This window comes from Prionailurus bengalensis, chromosome C1, assembly GCF_016509475.1.
Source record: "Prionailurus bengalensis isolate Pbe53 chromosome C1, Fcat_Pben_1.1_paternal_pri, whole genome shotgun sequence".
In the NCBI taxonomy this organism is placed as follows: domain Eukaryota; kingdom Metazoa; phylum Chordata; class Mammalia; order Carnivora; family Felidae; genus Prionailurus; species Prionailurus bengalensis.
The window spans coordinates 72,353,294-72,367,938 of record NC_057345.1 but is presented as its reverse complement, the minus strand read 5'-3'; the positions used below and the strand labels follow the sequence as shown (position 1 = coordinate 72,367,938).

Here is a 14,645-nt window from a genome sequence, read left to right as displayed (position 1 = left end):
CTGGGCGGTAATAAGAGGCAAACAACATAATTTTTATAACATGGTTAGCACTGTGCTTGCCACACTGTAAATGCTCAATAAATATTAGCCACTGTTTCACTGGTTGATTGAAAATAAATATAATGGACAGAAGTTACAACTAAATCCACAAGGCCTTTATAGAATTTGTGTTTTATGAAATCAAAACGGACTGTACATGCCTTTGGGGGAAAATATTGTATAGAGGTACAAAGACATTATTTACAAAGTTTGATGTGCAAATCAATTTGCAGATTCTTTGGAGTAATTCTACAACATTTGGGGTTTACAGACTACACATTAGGAACCAATGGCCCGTGCCACCCTATTTTTATCTAAAAATAGACCGTCTATTTTTAAAATATTTACATGAGGAGAGAACCCTCGGCCTTCTTTGTTCTATTATCCTATGTTTAAATTGCCTTGCAGTTAATTTTTTATGTGTCTCTTTGGGCTTGTTCAAAACCCATTTCTTCTGGTCTAATCTTCTGCAGACCTGAACCGCTGGTCAGCATCTTCCTCACAGTGACATTTTACTCAGAGTAAAACCTCTTCCTAAAGAAACCACTCTAGGGGCGCCTGGGTGGCGCAGTCAGTTAAGCGTCCGACTTCGGCCAGGTCACGATCTCGCAGTCCGTGAGTTCGAGTCCCGCGTCGGGCTCTGGGCTGATGGCTTGGAGCCTGTTTCCGATTCTGTGTCTCCCTCTCTCTCTGCCCCTCCCCCGTTCATGCTCTGTCTCTCTCTGTCCCAAAAATAAATAAAAACGTTGAAAAAAAAATTTTTTTTTAAGAAACCACTCTAGGGGTGCCTGGGTGGCTCAGTCGGTTAAGTATCCGACTTCGGCTCAGGTCATGATCTTGCAGTCCATGAGTTCGAGCCCCGCGTCAGGCTTTGTGCTGACAGCTCAGAGCCTGGAGCCTGCTTCAGATTCTGTGTCTCCCTCTCTCTCTGACCCTCCCCCGTTCATGCTGTCTCTCCCTGTCTCAAAAATAAATAAACGATAACAAAAAAATTAAAAAAAAAAAAAAAGAAACCACTCTATCAGTCAGTTAACAATATTATATGCCCAGCACTTGAGCAGACACCTTTGGACAGATAGAAGACATTTGAAACCTCTTCTGTCACTTCAGGGAGCTTACTATATAGCGGAGGGAACAAATTTATCATTTGAGAGTATCCATGTGTTATACTGCTAATAAAGGCTGAAAATGCAGTTGATGTTCAGAAAAGGGCAAAATCAATGTGGGAAAATACTTGCAAAGCTCTGTGGAAGCAGAAGCTGTGTTTAGTGTGAAAATGCTAAATTGAGAATTGGGATTTAGGTTCTAATTACAGGCTTTGAAATGAAATGTGACCTAGAGCTAGATCTTAACATCTCTAGATTTATCCATAAAATGGACAACTGGATTAGGCTCTGCCTGCTGCCACTTAATGATGGGAGACCTTTATTCCCAATGCACATTTTCACACTGAATGCTCACACAGACTCTGGGATAGGTACTGTTAGTAGTCCCATTTTTCACTTAAGGACACTGAGGCTCAGCAAGGTTATGTAACCTACAACTGTGTAGCTATATGTGGTTCCAGTACTCCTACCCAAATTTGATGTACTCTGTCTGCTTTTTGCTTAATCACAGGGCCAACCTTCCCTTTTGAGGGGATGAGAAAGGGTTTAAGTTGGACCTTCTGAGAGGGGGGAGGGCAGAGATTGAGTTTCACTGTGGGTCTAACTCAATGCCCAGAGTACATGGTAATTTATAGTACAACTCCCTCCCTGACCCCAGAAAACCTATAATATGAGGTTATTTCTGTCTCCAAACAGCAGCATTATTATGAAGATCAGCTGAACATGAAGTGAGTTTGTTGCTTATTCATTAACCTTTTCCTTTGGAGGTATTTTTCTCTTTTTTCTTTTTTTAGTTCTTCATTTTGACATTGCGTTCTTAATTTCTTTTTTTTTTTTCTTTTAGAGAGTGAGAGAGAGTGTGAGCAGGGGAGAGGGGCAGAGGGAGAGAAAGAGAGAAAGAGAGAGTGTTAAGCAGGCTCTGAGCTGAGCGTGGACACAGGGTTCCATCCCATGACCCTGGGATCATGACCTGAGCCGAAATCAAGAGTCAGATACTCAACCCACTGAGCCACCCGGGCGTGCCTCTAAGTTCTTAATTTCTTATGTAAAGCTCTTCCTATCACCATGTATACAGACAGACCATTTTCTCCCCACCTCTTACATATCATTAGCCTGTAAATAATCACAAGCATAGTATCACATTTAGACTTTTAATAAAAGAATAACTACATTGATTTTCATTTGCTTCTGCCGCATTAGGAGTTCAGAATTCTGTGACTTTTTCAATCTCTATATTAGGGTTTTTTGCCTTTTGTCTTTGCTTGAATCTGACCATTTAGAGGTGAAAGAGCCCTTGACAGTCATCCTGAATTTCTACTGAGTGCTCATGCTGTTTCAGCTGTGTATTGTATTTGATCTGCTGAAAACCCCCAAAAGTTAGGAACCACTAATTGTCCCATTTTACAAGTAAGGATATTGAGTTGAAAGTCATTTGTCCAAAGTTGCATATTCATTCAGCAGAGTCAAGATTCAAACTCAGAGTTTGGCACCAAAACCTAAGCCTTTAAACTTGAGATTACACTTTTGCCTCTTCCAAAGGAAAGAAGTGGGACATATGTAGGATTGGTTACCTTTTCTCCTCCTCCTCCTCCTCCTCCTTCTTTAGCTTGAGCTGATTTAGGTGGAGCTTATTTGAGCAATATAGGAAGATTAATTATTTAGGCTAGGCAGCAAGGGAAGGAAATTAAGAGAGGGAACATTTTGGATCTATACTTACGTCTCACACACACCTCTTTCCCGAAAGGAGAGTTGTTTCCTGACCAATTTTCCTAGTGAAAGAGGTCATTCACAGCTGGGAAAAGCAGGCCCCATGGCTGGCAGGATTCAACTGCCACTGTGATCCCAGTTAGTAGTAAGTTGGAGGAATGAATAGCTTTCTGTCATTTTTAACGTATTTTCATAATTGACAGGATGAAAATTAACCCTTATCTTTATAATCTTCAGGAAATTACTCCATTTTGTCACCTCCACTTTCTCTTCTTGTCGTGCTAAAATCACTTGTCTGATATTTTCTTTTCCTTTGCTAATAGTAAGCCTTTAAATTATTAAAGAAAAAGAATGTTAAGGCTTCTGCTTTGCTGCTTCCTCTCTGCTGTGAGAGTTGGTTCACTTTTTGAGGTTCCCTCTCTCTTCCTTGGAAAGGTTCATTTTCTGTTGGGAGTCACTCCCAGCCCTGCTGTGTGCCTGTGAACTTGAAGGCAGAGTTTGGGCCACTGAATGAAGCAGAGGAATGATTGGGTGGCAGGGGAAGGAGGCTGTTGACTTCACTTAAAATATTTTTTGAAAATACCTCATATAATGTTAGGTTTTGTAATGCCCCTAGCTCATCTCTGACACCCCCCCCCTTTCAAATAAACATGAAGAATTATAGCATGTACAGAGGAAGTTAGAAAATGAACCCCACTGTTCCTATCTCCACAGGCATCTGTGCGGGTGTGACAGCGTGAATGGGCCCTTTGGGAATTCTAAGGGGAATCCTCTAGAGCCAGATTCTTCAACAGGGCAAACTTCCGTCAGCTGTGTAAATAGTGTGGCAATGTGTGGAAGCCACAGGCAGTTTCCTGATAGTCAGCTACTGTGCCCAGGTAGTTAAAAGGATTCGTGTTCCATCCTGAGGCTTGGAAGATGTGAGTTGAGTCTTGTAGTCCCTGATGAGTGGGTGGGTAGAAATTTCCTCTTCACTTCATCCAGTGCGAAGGAAGGCAGTCTGATTAAGGTAGGTAGGGCTGGCTGCTAAAACCACACCTAAAAGAAAGCTTCTGGGTGTCTGACTGGAAAAAACTATAACTGCAGACTGAGGACAAAATCGGGCACACACTGTCAGAGGGTGTTGTGCTCTGAGGACATTGTGCTCTGAGGTTGTATATTTAGCTGCTCTTTAGAATGTGAATTTAGCACGACTGAGTGACTCAGTCACTTAAGAGACTTGATCTCAGTTTGGGTCTCAATCTCAGGGTCATGAGTTTAAGCCCTTCACTGGGCTCCCCACTGGGCCGGAAGCCTACTTAAAAAAAAAAAAAAGTGAACTTAAATGTAAATGCAATTCATGTATCTAGTTTCTTTTCCCCACAACATCTGAAAGCAAGCAGCAATCCTGACAGCCTTCTGTCCATCAAGCAGTGCCACCTGCCTGTGCCTGAGCCCCTGCTGGAGGCTGGTTTGCAGCTGCACTGATCTCGGCCCTTCCCCATGCAGAAGTTGGGATGTTTGCTCCAGCTCCTGAATCTGAAGTTGCTTGGGTTTTTGTGTACATGTTCTGCAGCCTTCACCACTCTGATGTCCAATTTTTGTTTGTTTGTTTTTTGTTTAGGTTAAACAAATGGGCATAGAGACAAAACAACTAGGTACAGGTAGTTTTCTATGTACATCTGTACATAATGCATTCCTGCAAATAGGTATAAATCTGCAAGACTCAAATAATAGGTTTACCTATTGTAAACAGCATCTTGGGACCAAAAAACTAAAAGTGCTATAAAATCCCTGAATACATCTTGTATTTAGAAATAATCTTTAATTGTGTGTTTCTAGAATTTGGTTTGTGCTCTCTCATTTAATTCTTTCCCTTCACCACTGGATACCTGGAGTCCTGGCTGAAGTCCAACTATCATCCAACTGAGGCAAAGGTTTCTCTGCTTTTGACTTGGCCACTGTTTTCCCATTTTCATCTTAATTGTATTAATTCTTTGAGATTTATCCTTCTTATCATAGTATCAGTATGTATTTTTCCATTGTCAGCCCCACTTTTATGAATGTGTATGGATAAAACCCATAAAAATGCTCAAATAATTACTTAGACAAGTACTCTTATGCAAAGATGGAAGCACCGTGCCCAAAGACCAACTATACCCTCTGTCATCCAGTTTCACCATAAGCAATTGAAGTGCTAAGTTTCTCCTTTCTTTAGTGTCCTCTCAACTTGCCTAAACCAATCTGGGAATTACTAGAAAACAAGATTGCATGTTGTTGTGGGTATGTTTTCTTGAAGTGATCAACTTTTTGGTCTTGGTGAGTGGTCTAGAACCACAGGAATTGATGAAAGACAGGTTTAGAGGTTTAGTGAGCATGATGAACAAGTTGGCCTTGTACCAGTCTAGGAGAAGTCTGTCACTCAGATCTCAGAGTATCCTTGATATATTGTTGTTTTCTTCAAAATAACAGAATGTTTGAATTGTTGTTGTTTTGTCATTTTTAAGGTTCAGTGTGTTAGACATGTAGATACAGTGTTGTGACTAAGAATTTAAGAGTAACTCCAGAGAGGAGGGAGGAAATGGAAACCAGTGTGTGAGGGAGTATGGGTCATTCGTTGTCTTTTGTTACCACATTTATTGGATCCTTGTAAGGACAATCTGGTGAAGTATTATATTGAACTTCATCTCTATCTTAATATCACATAAAAAAAATAGATCTGAGAAGGAGTGTAGTAGAATCATTAACAACACAGACTTGGAAGAAAGAGAGTTTGGATCTCAACTTCAACACTTTCTAGTTGTGTGATCTTGGGTGAATATTTAACCTTGCTGACCCTTAGCATCCTCATTCATAAAATGGGGATAGGTATGCCCATCTCTTTAGATCCTTATAAAGATTAAACATATTTCATACATTTTTGTGAAATTACCCAGCGTTAGCCAATGAACATCAGTTTGTTTCAAAGATTGTCTTGGTGTCATCTGAAAACTTGTGTTTCCCCATTTCATTTTTAACAATTATTAGCCAAATAACAATCCTAATCTTGGTAAACAGAGAATGGAGGATGGCTGGAGGGCGCACAAGTATACTTTGGGGTTAGACAAGGTGGGCCTGAGTATTGGTGCCATCATTTTCTCCCTGGCTGTGGGTGGCTTTTCATAAATCAATATGTTGGTTGAGGGTATAGATAGAGAACTGTTTCCTTTGAAAGATTGGGAAAACATTGATCTAGCCCTTGGATTCTCACATCTTATCACCATTTACCTGGATTTGTGATATTGAAAGATTTTCAGAAATTGAGCTATGAGGTTAACATAAATTGCCTATTTTCTTGCGACACAAATTCCAGCCAGATGGCTGGAAACAGGAGAACTTGAAGAGATTTTTTTTAAGTTTATTTATTTATTTTGACAGAGAGAAAGCGGGGGAGGACAGAAAGAGAGGGAGAAAGAGAATCCCAAGATGGCTCTGTGCAGACAGCACAGAGCCTGACGTGGGGCTCAAACTCACAAACAGTGAGATCATGACTTGAGCCGAAATTGAAGGTCTGACACGTAACTGACTGAGACACCCAGCACCCCGTAAAAGAGATTTGAGAGGATAGAGAATTCTGATTTCCTCAGAATCTGAGCAGTCATGGGCTGAGGTAACATTTTAAAGTCACACAGATTCCTGCATGCCCACACTTAGGCTTTCAGAATCATTCATTCTTGGTGTGTTTTCAAAGGTCAGGGCATACCAGCACTTTGTCAGACTCTTTCATAAACGGTCTCCTATTTAAAAACACCAGTTTCTCATCTGAGCTCCCTTGTACAATTATGAATAATGTTCAAGGTCTGGAATAAGGAGATCTGTATTCAACCCTAACCTCTGCCATTATTATCTATATGACCTTGGGCGAAAGTATTCTTTAACAATGCTGAGCCTCAATTGATCCATTCCAACAATGTGTATATTAATACCTACATCAAGTTGTTTTGAGAACTAAATAAGAAAATGCGGTTAAAATTGTTAGCAAGCTCTACTACTGAAATGATGAGTTTTATGGTAGATGGTCACAGGATTCTGCTATATCCTGTAAAACACAAACAAACATGGGTGCCTGGGTGGCTCAGTTGGTTGAGCATCCAACTCTTGGTTTTGGCTGAGGTCAGAGTCTCACAGTTTGTGGGTTCGAGCCCTGCATCGGGCTCAGTGCTGACAGCCAGGAGCCTGCTGAGGATTCTCTCTCCCTTTTTCTCTGCCCCTCTCCTGCACACGCACTCTCTCTTTCTCTCTCAAAATAAATAAACACAAATCTATACAAAATCACTTACCAATTTTTGAGACGGTAACAATCAGGAATGCAAACAAATGCCTATGAAATACTTTTTTTACCTGTAATACTTTCCTATGAAATGCCAAGGCAAGGGCCAAGAGCACAAAATATTTAGGTTTCCCACAACAACTTCCCCTCCAGGCAATGGCAAGAACAAAATGACAGTAAATTTCTACTTCAGCACACAAGCATTTCTTCTTGTGTTTTTTTGTTTTGTTTTGTTTTGTTTTGTTTTGTGTGTGTGTGTGTGTGTGTGTGTGTTTACTTAGAAAGATTGTATATTTTTTAAAGGAAGGTTGGTTTAGCCTAAGTTCTGCAGAGCCTCCTTCAAAAAAGAGTTTTAATCTTAGAGAAATAAAAAGGCTATCACTTAGAAAAAGTGCAGCTGGGTAGGCCTTTCAAGTTGTGACTTGATTATGGCAGGAGAATTAACTTTTCTTGAAGTACCAAACCTCCTAACTTGGCTGGGTAGTGGCAAAATGCTTGGGGACCATCAGTCTTCATTTGATCATAATGAATGATAAAGGGAAAATCACAAATGTGCTCTGATTAGTCGTCCAGTCGATAAATATTTTCTAAGAGCCTATCATATGCAAGAAGTTGCTGGTTTTTGTAGGGAGGACAGGAGGATGTCTTTGGGGGTAATTGTTTAAAGATACAGGAGTTACAGTCTGGATCTCAACGAAACTTCCATTCTAGTAGAGAGATAAAAGTACACATAGCCCAATCACAAGGTACCAAGAGTAGTTTCATAGGAGAGGATAAAATGTATGATCGTTCAGAAGAATAAGAGGATGTTCTCATTTAGGGAATCAGGAAAGAGTTAATGGAGGAGAGGTGGTGTGAACCAGGCTGCATGGACATATGGAATAAGGAGGAATGAAATTCCTGGTACAGGAGAAATGAAGGTCAAGGTGTACGAGTGGGTAGACGGAAGGAACCTAAAGACAAAAGAGGGAAATAAGACTAAAAAGTCGAACCCTAGGCTTAGAAAAAGGGGGCCATAGTAAATTGGAAAGAGCATTGGCTTGGCATAAACTGGAATAGTGGTATATTTCCTTTTTTTCAAAGGGTCACATTTTTTTCTTATTTTAATGTTTTTGAAATCAAGAAAAACCTAACAGTCAATATGTATATTTAGTGTAATACTTCTTTATCACCTAAAAGAGGTTATTGAATCAATGGTATATCCACAATTGGTAGAAATATTTTAATATTCCATGACTGTAATTCTCTACTTCATGCACAAACACTCTATAAGCTTTTTGGAGAAATAAGAAAATGACACATGCAAAATACTTGTCATACAGTGTGCTCAGTAAACTGACTATTTTTACAAAAACAGGGTTGAACTAAGTTTGACAGGCAAGGGAGAAGTCCAGAAGGATTTCAAAAAGGGAGAGACAGGAAGAATCAAACTTTGACATCAAAATCACCTTCCAATATTTTCAAGAACCAGTTAGGGATGGAACGAACCTTCTTGGGACCCTATTCCAATAGTCTAGGCAAGAGGTAATGAAGGGTTAATCAAGGAGTGAACCAGTGACAGTAAGTGTGACCTTTGCCTTGCCTGAGAGATGTTATCACCAGGACTTGCCAACGGGTGGGGTGCATCACAAGGAGAGGTAGTCGTGATTGAGAGGATTGTACTATTAGCAGAAATAGAAGACATGGGATATGATATTGTACTTTGTAAGGAAAAATATGTGTTTGGTCATTTAGATAACCAAATATCTATTTCTCATATAGTTGGTCTTCACAGTTCCTGACTCATACCTCCCCAAACCTTTGGGATTTCCTGTGTTGAGAGAGACAAAGGTGTCTCTTGTTATGTTAATGAAATGACTTTTCTGTTTCACCTAAGGAGTGGGACTGGTTGCCAGGAGAATCAACCTTGTGATTGGAGGCTTGGAACTTTCAATCCCACCCCCAACCTCTGGGGAGGGGGAAGCCTGGAGGTTGAAGCAGTCGCCAGCTGTCAGTGATTTAATCAATCATGGCTATGTAATGAAGCCTCCGTAAAATCCAAAGAGGAGAGGGTTCAGAGAGCTTCTGGCTTGGTGAACACTTGGGTGTCTGGAAGAGTGCACACCAGGAGAGGACGTGGAAGTTCCTCGCCCTGTACTCATACCTTGCCCTACCCATCTCTTCTGTCTGGCTGTTCCAGAATTATATCCTTTTATAGTAAACCTGTAATCTAGTAAGTAAAATGTATCTTGAGTTCTGTGAGCCACTCTAGCAAATTAATGGAACCCGAGGAGGAGGTTGTGGGAACCTCTGATTTAGAGCCCATTGGTCGGAAGTGCAGATAACAATCTGGACTTGTGTTTCGCATCTGAAGTCCAAGGTGGGGGCCAAGGGAACTTCCAATCTATAACTGGTTGGTCAGAAGCACAGGTAACCTGGGCTTGCAACTGACTTCTGAACTGGTGGGGGATGGAGGGAGGGCAGTGTTGTAGGACTGAGCCCTTACCCTGCGGAATCTGATGCTGTCTCTGGGTAGATAGTGTATGAATTGAGTCAAATTGTAGGACACCCAACTGGCATCCAAGAATTGCTTGACAGCATTGGGGGAAACCCCTGCACCCACACACATGGTGAAATTGGTGATCTAGAACATTTTATGGGAGAAGCAGCAAGTGCGGAAGCAAAGCTGATATGTTTGATTTGAGACCCCTTGAACCCAGCTCCAGATGGAGATGTCCAGGGAGCATTTAGAAATTCGTAATTTCATTTTGGAAAACAGAGACTAAAGATGTCATTTTAGAATCATATTCATTCAGGTGATGGTTGAATCCATGGAGGCAGATAAGATTTGTAAGGAAGGGAATATACAAGAAAAAGAGAAGAAAATTAAAGAATGGAGACTTTAAACAGGAACCAGAGAAAGAAGAATTTGAGCATTTGGAGAAGAACTGGAACAGGACCATGAACCTGAATCCAAAGAGAAACAGTGCTAAACATGAGCATACATTCACAGACAAATTGGTATGAATAGACACTTTTTTTCTCTTTCTTTTTCTTTTTGTAATTGAGATATAATTGACATATAACATATTGGTTCCAAGCATATGGGTGTGGTTTGTGGTGTGGTGACTATATTAATACTATATTGTATATTTGAGAGTTGCTAAGCAAATAGATACTAAAAGCTTCCATCACAAGACATGCCTCTTTGCACACCTGACTTGTCTTTGAGTATCTCTTGGCGTTTGGCTGTCATCTTTTTCCTGCTTTCACTTCTTTCCTTTTGCTTCGATTCCTGAGCCCTTTTCATTTTGACCTGCATTTCTGTGGTTGCTTTAGTAGCTTTGAGGGGTTTTATTTTATTTTTTTTCCCTCTTGCTCATATGCTTGTGGCAAAATGCAGAGCACAGACTTTCTAAGGCAGACCCTTAGGGTAATCCAATACTGATGCTTAAGAATGTCAGAGAAAAATAAAACTAAGCCCACCTGGGCAAAATCATGGAGTCAAGCCTCCGGTGTTCCTCTTTTATGGCAATTCAACACTAATAATAATAATAATAATATGACCATCTGGTTTAGGATCCAAGCACAGACCTACCTAAATTCACTTTAAAATTTCCTGGAAAAGATACTCTTGCTTGTCACACAGAACCTTCCCACTCCTCTTCAGTTCGTCCCATTGTGTTGATAGTTCTACTTCCATGTTGTTTTATACAGTAATCAGTTCTTTCTTTACCTTGCCATTCAGGGTCCTTTAAATAAGTACATATCCACAGAACCCATTTGAAGTTTTGAGAAAGCTACCCCATAGCTTATGTTGAATACATTATAATATAGCCAAATGTACTTGCAGAAAGTGCTAGTCTATATCTGCCATAAAGTTTTATACATCAATAGCCTGTTGGCAGAGCATTTAGTTCTAGTGTTGGAAACTTGTAGGCATGGAGTAGGTTTGGTTTTGATTTTCCAGCTAATGGGAATTGTGATGTGAGTGTTCAGTGCAGCACCAAATATGTGACTCTGTTAATGTGTCAGTTTTAACAGCAAAAGCAGAATTGGCTTTACCAAAGGGAAAAAGAACACACATTTATTTTCTGTGTGTTTTTTGTTTTGTTTGTTTTTTCTAATTTTAACAATGGTTTTGATAGCTTTAAAAAATGCTCTTGTTGGGGCACCTGGGTGGCTCAGTCGGTTGAGCGTCTGTCCAACTTCGGCTCAGGTCACTATCTCATGGTTCGAGCACTGCATCAGGCTCTGTGCTGACAGCTCAGAGCCTGGAGCCTGCTTCAGATTCTGTGTCTCCCTCTCTCTCTGCCCCTTCCCCGCTCATGCTCTGTCCCTCAAGAATGAATAAACGTTAAAAAAAATTTTTTTTAATGCTCTAGTTGACTAAACCAAATTAAGACTTTTGAATGAGAGCAATGAAAAGATGTCAGGCCCTTAAGATTATAATTTACTGAGTCTGGGCCAAGATTGGGGCATCTTATTTCTAAGAAACTTCCCTAATTTTCTGATACACACTAAAGTTTGATGATCCTTCTTTTTCTGAAATAAGTTCTAGACTAAGGTACAAAAACCTGAATGCAAGTAGGGAACTAGCCAGTAAAAATAATAATAATAATAATTATTATTATATATATTTAAATTAGCTATATATACTAAAACCTCCAATTATTTGTAGCTTATATAGATATGCACTAAAATAATTGAGTAAATCCTGTAAAAGAAGGACATGTTTTTGTGAAAATTTGTGGAAGAATGGAGAACTTTCAGAAAACTGAAAGAGAGCCAATATCCTATCTAAATAGTTTTGAAGGAATAGACGAGATCCAGCCAACTGCAGGCTGTGTGTTTAATTTCCATTGCTGAAAAGAACACACAGCACTGGGAATATTGTCATAATGTTGGTTTGGTAAGTGAGCAACTGTTCTTTAACCCGACTTAGGCAGAGCAGAAGGAAGTGGACTGAAACCAGAACGTGAGGGATTTAGGTTAGAAGGTAAGTTTTATGACTGGGAGGAATATTGGAACAACTTCCTAAGAAGCATTGTGCAACCTCTTTCTCTAGAGGTCTTTAAAAATAGGACAGATTTTTGTGTCTGATTTAAATCTGGTGCTGCCCAAAGCTGAAGGAAAGCCAAAGAGCTTTATTTTATGCCTCATATATATTTTGAAGACCTTTTAAAATCTATTTCCTCATTTCAAATATTGGAAACTAAGGATTTGTGTTATAGTATGACATCATTGATTTTTAAAATATTCTTCCACCTTGAGTAAAGTTTGCTATACAAAGATATATGTCTTTGTGTCACCTATCTATCTATCTATCTATATGGATTTAGATAAATATCTCATATATATGGCTTCCATCTCATTTCCATGGGGAAAGAAAAAATTGCTAAGCACATCCACTCCCACCCCACCTCCTTTTTTTCTTTTGCTTTGGCACACTATGTTGTGTATACATGTGACCAAAAACAGAGTTCAAATGAGTAGTCACAGCAACCTTTTCTGGCAGGCTTTGGCAAATCAAGTATATGCTATATAATGTACAATAATTATACATGAAGAAAAGAGGCAGAGGGCCCAGAAGCTCTTGGCAGCTGTGCTGTCTGGTTAGAAAAGGAAGCAAGTTACAGAGTTTGGACATTCAGTTCTGAGACGTTATTCCTGAGTCAACAGGATTTTAATTATGTATGTGGCTTAGAAGAGACATTTACGCAAGAGGAACATATTGTTGTCGAATGTGTTTGTGATTTTGCTCCTGGTTCAGAATTGGAAGGAAGCAGAAAGTAATTTCTGAAGGTACATAACTGAATTGAAGGAACATAGAATAACGGATACCTCTCGTACTGGCAGGAAAACAGCCAATATCCTGGCTTTCCCTTCCTATTCACTCACTCAACACCGTACCTTGTCTTTTATAGTTACCCTTTTGCAAAAAGCAACAACAATTAAAAAATACACATATTATCACAAGACACTTATATATTTCAAGTCATACTAGTTAGAAATAAAGGGTGTGTTAAATATAACCTCATCTTTGAACATCTTTTTCTTCTGTCATAATGTTGAGGTCACTTAAAGTGTTTATAAGTTCATTGTGTCCTCATGTTTATTTTAGTCTAGTTTTGGAAAAAGTTGAAAATGTACTGCACTGAAACTGAAATGCTGCATGGGGAATAGGAAGAGTATTCTGAGTTATGTGGATAAGTTCTCTTACGGATAGAGTAGAGAGGAGCAAGGAGCCTGCAGAAGACAAAGATTTTAGCTTTTCTGAAAGTTAAGCGTTGCTTCCTGTGACTCTGTTCACTGATTCATTCACTGATTGGTTGATTGATTGATTTGGTCATTCAGTATTTAGTGAGCACCTACAATACGTCAATTCTATCATTTAGGCTTATAGCAGTAGACCTATGATTATCCTTGGTTTTTTTTTTTTAACTTACCTTCTCCACGCCCATTCATGTGTGCAGTAATGATAATGACATTTTCTGCTTTTAATAGCTAACAGTTCTTGAGCAATTACCAGACATTGTCCTACGGGCATTTTATAAATTACCTTACTTAATTTTCACAGCAAGCAATCTTATGAGATGGGTTTTGTTAACAACCTCATTTAAATAGGAAGGGCCTAAATACGGGGAGGATAGGTGTCTTGCACAAGGTTATATACCTGATGAGTGAACCAGGGCTTTTGGACTCCGAGCCTTTTTTTTTAACCACCATCCTGTACTGCCTCCCAGGATTATTTATGCTATGATTTTTTTTGCCATAGAGATTTTCTTTAAGTACACATTCTCAAGGCTGCCTCTACGCCTCACTGAAGGACCATTTTTACCTTCTGTTCTCATCTCTTTTACATCATTGAAAATCCGTCTGTAATTTTTTAAATTAAAACTTTTTTTAATGTTTATTTTTGAGAGAGACAGAGAGTGTGAGTGGGGGAGGGGCAGAGAGAGAGGGAGACACCGAATCCAAAGCAGGTTCCCGGCTCTGAGCTGTCAGCACAGAGTCCAACATGGGGCCTGAACCCACAACCTGTGAGATCATGACCTGAGCCGAAGTGGGATGCTTAACCAACTGAGCCACCCAGGTGCCCCCATTTGAGGATGTTTTTAAAGAAAAAACAATAAACTGTGTGAGTTCCCGATTGTTTTAGATTTTTCAGCACTTAATGCAGTCTCGGTTCTCTCTTAAAACCTTACAAGGTAACCAAATCAATGTGGCATATGTGTAAAGGTTAATGTAAAGTAAATGACTTTAGAATAAAAAGTGACGTTTTCCTCAAATGTCCATATAGAAAAAAGCAATCCTTGCTTTGAGTGTGAGTAACTAAAAATCCTAAAACCTTGTGAGCTTCTTTGGGAAAGGGAAGAAAAGTGCAGAATGTATCTCTGTGTATACGGTATTGGTTTCCTCCAACTTAGTAAGAGATTATAAGATAGCCTTCAGCTAACCTAGAAATGACAACTATGATTTTATAAGCATGAGAACTCGAATCATGTTTCTTTAATACCATATTA

At 39.6% G+C, this 14,645-nt stretch overlaps 1 protein-coding gene and 1 long non-coding RNA gene across 15 annotated transcripts in view; both read left to right on the top strand.

Annotated features, from left to right (window-relative positions):
• The window catches only part of LOC122480722, an 86,200-nt gene that overhangs the window by 33,729 nt on the left and 37,826 nt on the right, over window positions 1-14,645 (top strand). The gene's annotated exons all lie outside the window — the stretch shown is intronic.
• Window positions 836-14,645, top strand: part of LOC122480723 — a 38,873-nt gene continuing 25,063 nt past the window's right edge. The window contains exon 1 of the long non-coding RNA XR_006296646.1: window positions 836-10,140. This is a non-coding gene — a long non-coding RNA (uncharacterized LOC122480723). The remainder of the gene's footprint in view (window positions 10,141-14,645) is intronic.